This window comes from Martes martes (assembly GCF_963455335.1).
Source record: "Martes martes genome assembly, chromosome: 4".
Classification (NCBI taxonomy): domain Eukaryota; kingdom Metazoa; phylum Chordata; class Mammalia; order Carnivora; family Mustelidae; genus Martes; species Martes martes.
In genome coordinates, this window is record NC_137891.1 from 130,832,898 (window position 1) to 130,846,296 (window position 13,399).

Consider the following 13,399-nt stretch of genomic DNA (forward strand, 5'->3'; position numbering starts at 1 on the left):
AGGGCCACTGTGCTCTAGAGGCTCCCGCTGTGCTTGAGAGGGAGCCTTTTGAAAAGATACTTGCCAAGCCTAGCACGGGAGGCCAGCCTGTGGAGGTTAGTCAAGTGATTGCCTATCTTGATGAATTCCACTTGCTCATCTAGGAAGTGGTTTTCCAGGAAGGCACAAAGAGGCTGGGAGGAGGGGTGGTTCCTGCGCAGTCATAACCTAGGGCCTGCAGACACTAAAGGGGTTCGTTTAAGTTCTATTTCGGGGACTGCTTTTGCACATCGTGAAAAAGAGTGTGGCTTCCCTGCTGGTTTTGGATCTTCGAGAGGCGGTGGGTGCCCTCCTACTTCTCCTCGGTGAACTCGGGAAAGAAACGGCCCACACCTCCAGAGCCATATCCTCATGGTGAAAATAGAAGCCCAGACAGCGGTAGGTGTAGGAAGCCCACAGACGCAAGTTGATTAGGTGGTTGATGGGGACCTCCACTTGAGTGGAATAATTCTACCTATCTGGAGCTCATGGTTGATCAGCAATAAGGGGCCAAACTTAAGAAATGGTATTGGCTGGCCCTGGGGGCAGAGGATGGCTAATAGTTGGTTTTGAAGTTTGCCACTACAAAAGAGGTTGGTTGAATAGTAGTTGGAGTTTGAAAAAAAGGGGTGCCTCTGGGTCCTTTCTGTCCAGACACTGTTGAAGCAAAAGGCAGATCTGGGTGCCCTTGGGTGTACTGTCTAGTCACAGTTTTTACAGTATTGTAAATGTATTTTCTCTTCCTTACAACTTTCTTAATATTGTTTTCTTTTCTCTAGCTTACCTTATTGTAAGAATATAGTATGTATTATATATAACATGCAGCATATGTATTAATTGACTGTACCGGTAAGGCTTTTTTGACAACAGTAGGCTATTAGTAGTTAAGTTTTGGGGGAGTCAGAAGTTAGATTCTGTGGTGTGTTGGCTCCCCTAATTCCTGCACTGTTTGGGAGTTGACTGTATCTAAGTTTAATATGTGAAGAAAAATTCAAGTTTTAGATGTTTATCACTTAGTGTTTTTGGAAAATCCTGACATTTTGCGACTTATGATAAAGATAGTTCTGCAGCTTAGAACTGAGGTTAAAAGTGGTTGAAGTATCGGCTTCGATGCTTTGAAGAAATTTCAATAGATTTGATTCAGAAGAATCATTTCCTTTCCAACAAATTTTAAGAAATATAATCCTTGTATACAAATGAATACACTTAAGAACAAAGCTGGAAATATTAGTTTGTATGATAGGTAACATGTTTGAGAGGGTAAAACTACTGGTGCAAAAAGAGCAAAAAAAGACTTTTCAAGAATAAATATAGTCTATAATTTTCACAAATACAATTTGGAGAAGAAATGATTTTATGTCAGTCTATGTAAAAATCTGAAAATTTTTATTAATATAAAATGGTAACGAGACTGGTAAAATATGATATGACCCTACAGTAGACTTGGGTAACTAAATATGTTTTCAATTCAGAACTAAGCATTTAACTGCTAAGAAAGACTCTCTGTATCTTTCCTTCTGACTTCTGCAGTGACCAGTCATATTCCAAACAGTGATTGTTGTGTTACCCTGTCCCAGAGTGAGGACAATGTGTACATTGGATTGGGGATTTGCTCCTGTAGCACAGTTCATCCTGACTGATATTAGCAAGGATGCAACAGAGGCAGGTTTTATTTAGGTGGGAATAAGTAGTTTTGAATAAGTTAACTTGAAATTATGTATGGACGTCTGGTCAAATAATCATACATCTTCAATAAAAGTGACACTGACTTTAAATATAATGGGATTCACCTGTTTTTAGTTTTAGAGACTTGGACTAAACCAGGTTTAGGAGGAAAAATCTGAAATTGCTTGTCAATGTAAATGGAAGATTGGGATGTTCTCAGAAACTATTTGATATTGATAATAAGCATCTCAATTTTATATTGCAGCCGCATGTCTCTATTGTATAGTTTCTGCATGCACATGGTATTCAATTGCATGCGTACAGATACCCTGCCTGCTCAGAAGATTTCCAAGGACTTCATCAATGTTTTTAGGCAATAAGCTTTTAGAAATTGTTTTCAAGTTCAGTCCTTTCACATTCTTTTCACAAATAATTTTTGGTTGATATTTATTTGTTTTGTTGGATGACAGAGCTTGAAGGGAACATTTCATTGAGCTTAGTGGAAGTTTGATGAAAGTAATATCTAATTTGGATGCATTCACTTTGAACATTTTCTAGGAAGTGGGGAAGTGCCAGACATACCCAGAGCTGTCAGATGTAGAGTTCAATTGACAGGATTTCATGTGGAAAGACTGGACCTTAGAATTCAAATATCTGCACCAAACTACTGGTACCAAACTATTTTGCTTGACTGATTAGCAAGTACACACAAAAAATTATTTAAGAGTCTCTAATCTCACCCCAATGTGCAGAATTTCTTCATGCATTTCCTCTTTGCATCCAAGATCTCAGCATTCTTTGTCACCCTTCACATTTCTATCCCTGCTTATGCTGTTACTTTATCTAGTATGATTGTTTCCTCCATTGTTTTTCCACTTCTCCAACTCATTCCTCCTTCAGACACTGCTCAAAAAATCTGCTTTTCCATGCATGTGCTAATATCTCAGAGAATTTATTTGCATTTTTCCAGAGCCACAGTGTCTCTTTCACTTAGTTTTTAAGCTTCTTTGAATATAGGAGGTCCACTTAATCACCTTTGTATTCTCTGTTCCTTGTAAGAGTCACTATCATGTTCTATACATATATAGGTGCTTAATACATGTTTATCAAATTTAAGAGGAGTTATAACAAACCTGAAAATCTCTTCTTCCTCAAAAAATCTTTTATCCGAAGTACAAGGCGCTCAGCTGCTCATGTACATCTTTTGTCCTCAGTGCCATTCACTCGTTCATGTAAGGAGATAGAAACAGAAAATTATGTTTTCTGTATCTTTGTAGTATTTTACACTTTTCAACATGCTCTCATGTCTATGACCACCTGTGAGGCTCAGGGCAGCCCTTGAGATGAGAAGGGCATGTGTGATTGCTCTTAAGTGTGAGGTGAGAAAACTGAGAAAAATGGACTGCTCATCTTCTCACCACTGGTCAAGAGCCACATCACAACCGAATTCTGGTCTCCTGACTGGTGGAGATTGTATTTTCTCTTTCCTCTGTCACACTTCATCCCCTTAAGAGAATTCCCTGTGCCCAATCTAGGAAGGGCCTCTCAGTAGCCCACACAGATTTACTGAGGAGAGTGAATTGTCCCATATCTGACATGTGGCTGCAGAGGGAGGCTTTTCTTACTGCTTTGCTTGGGAAACATTCTTCTTTAAAAGGTATGGCTGCGTTTCTTTGTTTAACATGGCAATTCACAGGACTGCCACATTGATGGTTTTACTTGATCAACAACTCACATCACTGAAACGACTTCATTTCACTCCACAGTCACTTGAATCTTGTCAAGAAAATGACCACTTGTTTGAATCAGCTGGCCCAAATGAACGAAGAATTTGGTGAACAACCTGCTAAGCTTGTAGTACTATGTTGTAGTAGTATCTGGAGAAGAAAAGCATAGCTAACTGAACTCTTGGTAAATTCAGATATGAATGCTGTAGTTTTTAAAAGATTTTTTTCTTTTACTTATTTATTTGACAGACAGAGATCACAAGTAGGCAGAGAGGCAGGCAGAGAGAGAGGGGGAAGTGGGGTCCCTGCTGAGCAGAGAGCCCGATGCGGGGCTCGATCCCAGGACCCTGGGACCACAACCTGAACCAAAGGCAGAGGCCTTAACCCACTGAGCCACCCAGGAGCCCCTGAATGCTGTATTTTTTAAAGAGAAAGTTAGCAGAAATAGATTGAGAGCAGAAATTTAGCTAGCAAAATAACTAGCTCCTGCAGTATCCTAAGAATTAGTATACATTAGTAAAATCTACAATAACTTTCTACTTACAAAAATGAGATCTTTAATCTAAAAGAGTTAAAATTATTTTCAGCAAAACATAAACTAGTACATTATTTTTACTCCATTATCTACAATATACAAATGCAAATTAGAAAGAATCATAAGAGGACCCCATCCATTCTGCCAACATTTTCATTAATTATAGATAGATGATAGATAGATGGATAGATGAATATAGTGGTACTGAATATTTAATCAGCTAGCTAGGCCTGGATAATTTCTTTGAGGATTTCCATTTTATGTATTATTTTTTTAATATTTATTTTTAAAGATTGTTTATTTATCTTTGAGAGAGTGAGGAGAAAGAGAGAGAAATCAAGCACAAGTTGGGGGGAAGGACTGAGGGAGAAGCAGAATCCCTGCTGAGCAGTGAGCCCAAAGCAGACTTAGATCCCAAGAACCTGCGATCATGACCTGAGTGGAAAGCAGACACAACCCTACTGAGCCACTAGGCATCCAAAGATTTCATTTTTTTTTTTTTAACTGGAAAACAAGTGCTCAGTTATCTAAATTTTGTTCTCTGGGTATTTTTTAGGTTGGCCATTCCTATCAATTTGTAATGGGTTGGATAAGGGAAGTCATAGATGTACTATAAAATAAGTTATTGTGCATAATAGGATACCAGCTTTGATGTGGGATAAATTATGTATGAATCAGTGTATATATGTGTGGATTATCTTCAACATAAGACTAATCTTTTGAACATCTAAAGAAGCAGTAAAGTTTGAAGAAAGGATTAACACAGGATTATACCACAAACTGAAGAAGGAACACAGACCCAGATGGGGGATGAACTATTCCACTATTAAAAAAGAAAGCATCAAAAATATATCCAAGAATTACTTAAAAATATCATTAACTTATAAAATTTACAGTGATTTATAGTGCACTTATACATACATTACTTCATTAGATTCTGAGAACTGAGTATCAAAGTTAATGTATTTTTCCCATTTACAAATGTAGAAATTGAACTTTTGAAAGTTTTACAAATACCTCAGCTCACATATCTGGTGTATTTGAGCACAGAATACAGGTTTTATGATTCCCTGTCCAAGGTTCTTTGTACCATTTTATATACTCTTAAATGGCAGCCCATTATTTAATGTCTATTGGGAATACAAAGAATATGATTGTTCATATGACTGAAGAATTTATAATCTAATTAGATTGACAGGAAAAAAAAGAGCAAACGTATATGTTTATAAACTTCTTGATATATAGGAGACACTCAATAAGTGTGTGGCCAAAAGAAAGCTAAGTGACAAATTAACAAAAGGCAGTAAATACTATATGGATTCAGGGAAAAGAATAATCACTAAGGCAAGGCTATCAGAAGAATTGTGAGGAATAGAAATAAGAAAATAGGATATAACCAGTTCAAATGTGTATGAGAGGAGGGCAGGCTTGAGCCTGGGCATGAACCTAGTCTGGCCAAAGCACAGGGATCTCCTTTTGATATGGAGACTAGTGGAGTAGCCTGGCTACTCCAGAAAGTTTATGCAGGAAAGTAATGGGGATAGAAATAAGGAGTGGAGAAGGATGGAAAGGTTGGAGTTAGACTGAAAAAGTAATATGGGACTAAATATGAAGAACATTTAAGTTTGTTTTTTTTTTTTTAATTTCCTTAAGTAGAAAGAACATTTAAGTTTATATTTAATGCTGTAGAAAATCCAGAACATTGAAAGTGTTTTAATTTTGTTTCATTTTTGGTAAACTCCAAGATAGAATAGATTTTAATCCAAACAGCTTCAGATTAAGGTTAAAAAAACACAGATGTGTTTTTGAAAATGAAATTCATTGAAATATAATTTATGTTCGATAGAGTGCATCCATTTAAAGAATACAATGTGATGAGTTTTGACAGATCTATACACTTGTGAAACTAGCACACCAATAAAGATATGATATTTCCATCACACTGCCATGCCCTCAAAATAAAGTATGGATTCTATTTGACTCTCTCACAACTTAGCTATTTGATCCATTTGTCACTTGAGATTTCTAAACTTTTACTAAACCGTATGCTACTTCTGAGTGTCTCACGATTGTTATGTGACAAAAATTAGATAATAGAAGTATAAATTATGTGAAAATTGTGAGGTGCAATGAAAATGTAAGGCCCATTATTCTACGTTAAATATAGTTCCAGGGCTGTGGAATGTAGGATGGGCTCAAAGAGCAATCGGAAATAGGAAAAACACCAGCACAAGTACTGTATTATTACAGGCGTGCCATGGTTTGGGTATTTTCTAAGACTGAGGGCATAGATCCCTGAGGTGAGGAGAGACAGTAGGACCAGATTTACTTATGTACTTGAGGTCCTCTTATTGGTCACTTCCATTTCAGCCTCATATGATACTGGATTTCAGTTCACGCTCCACAAAATCCCAAGTTACATCAGGTCAGGAATCACTGGACTTGCTCAAACAGCAAGTGCCTCATCCACCAATAGCAGCAAATCAGCACACACCTACTTCAGTTTATCAACCCACTCCTGCAGGATTTTTCTGAAACATAACCAACCCCTTCCCCCCATAAAAGCTTTTTCAATGATTTCACATTGTATTTAAAGATCAAACTGAAACTGCTTAATGTGATATATAAGATAAAATCTATAGCTTGCCTGTTTCTTCAGTCTTCTCTCCTCATTCCTTACCTAGTCCATGTATCAGAATTCTTCTTCTTCGACCATGCCTGATAAGCCGTGATGATACGTAATACCACTCCTTTTTGAGCCTCAACTGAGGATGGTTCCCAGATCATCATTCTATACCATCAGGCTGATCAGAAGTGCATGGACTTTGCGAATGGAAAAATATGACCTTGAATCCTTCCTTGCCATTCACTAATTGTAGGACCTGTTAATGAATTTCAAGAAGCCTCAGTTTTCTTACTTGTAAAATGAGAACAGGGATAATAGTACTCACCTCCACAGTTTCCTGTGAGGATTAAGTGAGGTAGAAGAATATCATTAAGCAAGGAATCTGAACCAAGCCTGGCTTGGTTTTACTTTAGCTTGGCCACTTATGAATTGTAGGACCTTGGGAAAGTTACTTAACTTTGCTGTGCCTCAGTTTCATCCTATGTAGAAGGGGCTAGAACTTATGTCAAAGGATTTTAGTTAGGGATGAATTAATTAACAGAGATGAAATCCTGAGGGGAATGCTCAGCACATAACATTCAACGGGCAATAGATGTAATCTACCATTATCTCTACTGTAACTTATAATAGAAATAGAAATACTAATGTTAAAGTAATCACAACCTCTCTTCTGTGCTCCTATGCTACTACACCTTCAACTGAGTGAAAGATAAAACCTCATTTCCCAGGGCTCAGCTTGTTTTCTCAGCAAGAAAAGGGGGTCCTCCTCAGGGACTGTGGAATCATGAGGTCTTTCAGTGCTTTTGGGAGGATCTGGATACGCAGACAGGAGATGGCAGGAGTCCAAGTGGCTACCTTCACTTGAGAGGACCTATGTCCAGAATGACACAGGGAGAGTGGAGGTGGAAGGCAGGACAGCATGGTAGTGAGACAGCAGCAGTTAGGGAATGAGGAGAATTTAGTAGTTCCCTAGACTGGGAAGGTTTGTGGAATCAGAGAACTATTTAAAAGGACTTAATAGGGACGCCTGGGTGGCCCAGTTCGTTAAGCGGCTGCCTTCGGCTCAGGTCATGATCCCAGCGTCCTGGGATCGAGTCCCACATCAGGCTCTCTGCTCAGCGGGGAGCCTTCTTCTCCCTCTGCCTGCCACTCTGTCTGCCTGTGCTCACTCGCTCTCTCTCTCTCTAACAAATAAATAAATTTAAAAAAAATTAAAAGGACTTAATAAAAAGTTCCTTTTCTAAGGTGCTATGTAAAACTCTCATATCTCTTCTTTAAAGAATTCTTCAGGAAAGATCTGTATCATTCTCCAAAACTTCTGGAGTCAGACTGTTATTTCTTAGAAGGGGATGTGGCGTAGAGTCTGGACCATGTTGAATTACTGAAACCAGTTTAATACAATATCTGGCATACAACAGGTACTTGATAAATGGTAGGAATCACTATTATTGATAGACATTGAATTGTGTGCCCTTTCCTGAAATTTGATATTGCTTCCTATATACTTTTTCACATTTTATTCCTTTTGCCTACAATACCCTCCTCTGCTTGTCTATCTCATATATTTATAAATTTTCAGCTTGTTCTTTAAGAACTATCTAAAGCAACTTTACTTCATTGGACTTGATCAGTTTCTCCTTTGTCCCACCACATTTTCTTATATATTCCACTCTTATTCAACATTATTATGATTCATTGCAACCATGAATACCAGTCTTGCTCAATTACATGCAATGCTTTTGTCCATTATGAGCAGAACAACCTCTAATTGGTTGACCCTTTTAACAACTCATGTTCCTTTCTGCACTAACAAGATTCTCTCAGGCTATTTTTTCTATGTCTACAGATATCTTTACCCTGACAGTCTTGGGTCCATGAGAGCTGAACCCTGGCAGCTATTATCCTAATCTTTCAAAGTTTTCTAGGGCTCCCTTTCAGGACCCCTGGTTAATCTCTGGCCTGCAGAGGGTGTATAGGAGTAACAGAACTCCACAACAACTCCACACCTTTGTGGGTAATTCCTGGGTGGCAGGTAAGGAAGTCAAAGCAACAGAGAATCTGGCAGCTATGACAGGCCAAATAGCTAGAAACCTGAGCCTCAGAGGCAACAGATTAATCTTGAGTCCTTGGTCAGCATAATTTTAAATAATTAAGTTGCTTTTTCATCATTTGTTGGCCAGCCAACGGGTAGTCTGCTCCTTGAGCAAACACATATAGAGGCAGAGTGAAAATGCATTCTTGTTTTCCTGGAACAGTGTGGTTTATACCTGTTGAACAGGACTATAATCCTGAAAGTTAAAGCACTTTCTTTAACTCTTAAATGTGACATGGTTTGGACAATAAATTATATAGTCATCATATAAATAGACCAATACCAGTGAAAAGGAAGATCCATCACTCTGCCATATATGGTGGAATGATTGTCTAGGTGCCCCAATAAACACCTGGGATCTCTTCTATTGACTTGATCTAGGCTCCCTTGGTTTCTGGATCACTAGAGAGCCACAGGTATTATTCACATTCTTCCTTTTCTTAGTCCTTGGCTTGGCTGTCTTCAAAAATCTTCTAAGCCTGGTCAGGGGGTAGCATCACAGGCCTAATTGACAAAAATTGAGAGGATGGGATATAATACATGAGTATAGCCTGAAAAGTAAGGGTAATTTTATATAAGACTGGTCTCTTTAATTTGGCCTCGTGTAGAGGAAGATGGCCTTCTGGGACACCGAAAGATAAAATAATCAATCATCTCTTGGTGGAGGTGGCTGAGTAGAGTTGGGAGCCCCTGGTGTGCCTTACAGTTTTCTTTCAGGAATCGTCTTAAAAATTGGTAATGTTAGAAGAAGGGCTGGTGCTCATCCAAAAATTAATGTAGATAGCAGACTAGAGTAGAAAGTCAAGATTCTGCCTGTCATATATACTGTTCTATAAGGCTTGGATCCCATCTCCTGATCATGACAAAAGAAAAACTGGTTACCCCAATTATGAAACTTAAAAACCCTTGGAGCCAGGTTCCCTTTAATAGTGTCTGATGCCTGGATTATTGATCCCTGACCTTCAAGAATATGTTTGACATGCACCTTATTTAGATGGCATTTTTTTTTTTTAAGTTAGCACAAGATCCAGTTTGTCATCCTCCATCCTCCTCTAGATTCCAGTCTCCTGAAGACTATATGTTCACATTTCTGAGGTCATTCTTTTCCAACTCCTGAAACCATCATGATTTGCCCTCTGTAACTCACAGTGATCTTTAGAGAAATTTATTCTGTCTTCACCCTTTTGCTTTGTCTGAAAATTTCCTCTTACTTGGGGGCACTACTTCCCTTGAAGCTGTTTGAGGTGGTGACTCTTTTCTTTTCCACTCTCCTTCACTGCTTGGGCTGGAGGAGGGCGAAGAGGGTGGTTGTCCTCCTTTTTTTCTTGGATGCTTTAGGTTTATCACTCCTCTTTATTACCTCAGCCCTCCAACTTTCAAAATCTCATGTCATAAAACTGTGCCAAGCGAAACACTTTCTTGTAGATATATTCTAATCCTCTTCCTTGAAGACATTACTAGACCCATAGTTATTTTCTTTAATAACACCATTATCATAATTTTGAAGGGTATGATCATCATCCACGTAGATTATCTTTTCAGGTCTTTGGACTTTCATTTCTTTGAACTTTTCTTTTCTAATTATTATAATTACCACTTACCTTAGCTACTCACTCCCACAGGCCAGAACCTAGACCTTGTCATAACATGACTTTAACTTCAACATTTGCTTCTCTGTTCATTATTTCATCCTTTCAACCAATTGTTTCTAGTACTCCAACTCTGGCAATAATTTTATATTACAAAAATATACAATTCATTGATTTTTATTATCTTTTCTCTTCCCCTTATCTCCTCATGTCTTGACTATCCTCTGTTTTGAGTTTAAATACCATGAACAATTATTATCATCATTCTCTTGTATATACTCCAATCTATTGCCCCGTTGCTGCTTCATCATATTCACTTGTCAAAATTTTAACCTTCCTTACTCGCAAATTACTATTCTATAACTGAATGTTGGTGGAGGGAAACACACAACCATGCAGAATGGTTTCACTTTAAATTCAGGATCATTAACCTAAAGCAAACTCTTAACTTGTCTAACAATTATACTAGATTTTTCTAGTTTATTCACCCTTCAATTCTCTTGTATATCTGTATAATCTCTCCTCAAACCACTAACACACACTCTTATGTCCTTAATCTCACTTTAAGACCTTGATTCCTACTTCACTGAGAAAATTTAATCAACCAGAAGAGAATTTCAACAAAGTCTTACCACCACATCTAACCATTCATCTACATCAACTTTCTATTACTTGGTTGAAGTGCCTGTTTTCTGAGGAAAGTCCAGATCCTTGTTGGTATAGTTAGGGATATTGTTCCAGTATTTTTCCTCTCTTTTGAATATTAATATCTCCTCATCTTCTCTCCCCCCAGCTTTACCAGATATTTCTTATATGCACAAATAAGTCTGTTACTTCTCCAAACTTTCTCTTTTATCCCATTTTAATTTCCAGCTACTTCTCCAGTTCTCTGTTTCCTTTTATAGCAGAATCATTCACAAGCGTTGTATGTACTCATACTCTACAATTACTTCCCAGCCATTATTACTTGAACCCACTTCAGCAAGGCTTTACTTCTGTCCTTCCATTGAAACTACTCTTGTCAAGGTCACCAATGGCATCCACGTTTCTAAATACAGCAGTTAGTCCTCAACCAACTGAACTCATTAGCAGTATTTGGCACAGCTGATCACTTCCTCTTCCAGTAAATACTTTATTCACTTGGCTTCTAGGATCACTTAACTACTGGCTTTCCTTTTACCTCATTGGTCGTTTACTTCTTTTTTTTTTTTTTTTTTAAAGATTCCATCTATTTATTTGACAGACAGAGACCACAGGTAGGCAGAGAGGCAGGCAGAGGGAGAGGGGGAAGCAGGCTCCCTGCTGAGCAGAGAGCCCAATGCGGGGCTCGATCCCAGGACCCTGGGATCATGACCTGAGCCGAAGGCAGAGGCTCAACCCACTGAGCCACCCAGGCGCCCTGGTTGTTTACTTCTTAGTCTTCTTTGCTGTCTGCTTTCATCTCTGTCCTCTTTACATTAGAAAGTCCTGTCCTTTAATTTTTTGTTCTATCTGTACTCAGTCTTTCAGTGATATGGTGGCTCCAGGTGTCGATTATATGCTGATATGACCTATTGACATCATAAGGCATTTTAATTGTAGGACACTGTAAGTTCTTTTCCTAATTCATTATATTCAGAACCATAGAAGTCCTATTGAGCTGTAAGATTATATTATCTCTACTCAAAACATTCCAGTTGGCTTTCCATCTCTTTTTAGAGAAAATGTCCTCATAAAGGCCTTTGCATTCTTATTACTTACCTATTTTGCATCTCCTTCTCCTCTACCCTTCTTTCATTCTTTGCATTTGCTATTCCTCTGTCTGGAAAGCTCTTTTAGCAGGTACTCATATGGTTCTCCATTTTTTACGAGCTTCAACAGTTTATTAAAATGTTACCTCTGTATTGCAGCAACCTCTTCAACACTTCTCATTCCACTTCCTATATAACACACTGCGTGTATTACCATTTGTATTACCTATTGTAATATTTTTCTTCCACTAGAACATAAGGATTAAGAAGCCAGCAGTAGTTTTTTTCACAGATGTATTCCTAGCACCTCTATAAATGTTTGATGGGAAAAAATGCACAAATGAGCTTTATATAAACTAGAGATTACAGCTTAAATAAGATTACTCTTAAGGTTCTCATTGAGGTTTTATTCTTAATGGTTTTGATTCAAGGTAGACTGGAGAATTACTTATACCCCTTCTATATTGAGACAAACTTGTTTTAGATTTAGAGAAGAGCTTATGATTCTTCAGGGTGATGGAAATTTTACAGTCACTAAGTAATTAACATGAATAAAATATTAATAGATGGATTAACTGGGGAGTTCAGAGTGGAGGAATATGAAAAAAGATTGGAAGTTTCTATGGAAGTCAAAAGGGAAAAAATATTCAAAGACTCTAACTGAAAGTATGCATGGCTACAGAACATATTTGGGGGAAGTTCTGAGGTCTGTTCTTGTCATAACCTTCCCAAGACTGTCCTGAGAAACTTTGGCATATAATTTAATTTTGATTTGTGTGTATGTGATCTATAGATATAAAGCCCATGTAAAACTATAAGGTACATTTTTATCACAAAAATTAACATTTTAATGAGAACATAGTATAATTAATTTTAACTTTAATGTTTTATTCCACTGTATGTTTATGTATGTATGGGTGCAGAAAGGATGAAATGTTAGGGGTCATTTTCTGTATATGCATGTGTCTTAGAAGTAAGGGTGATAACTGAAAGCTAGCTTTCTAGTGATTTCTAGTAGCAAGTGTTCTACCAGACTATATCCAAATGACTAGTAAGAAAATAGATATGTTTCATAAAACAAGAAGTGAATTTCTCCAATATTATCCAAGCTACTATAAACCTTGAATCAAGAATAAATAGCTAAAATAATAAAGGGTTTGTGACTGATGGAATGAAGAGAGTTAAAGCACATTTAGAAATGACAGCACAGTTAATACATTCCAAAACTACCCAAAAGTTTACCTAAATGATAAATGGGTTTATTGGAACCAAGGAGTTAAGGAGCAGATTTACCTAAATGATAAATGGGTTTATTGGAACCAAGGAGTTAAGGAGCAGATTAAATGTACAGCCTCTTAACAGGACAATGGGCACCATAAAAACTTCATGGTAATAAGTTCTATTTAGGATACTATGA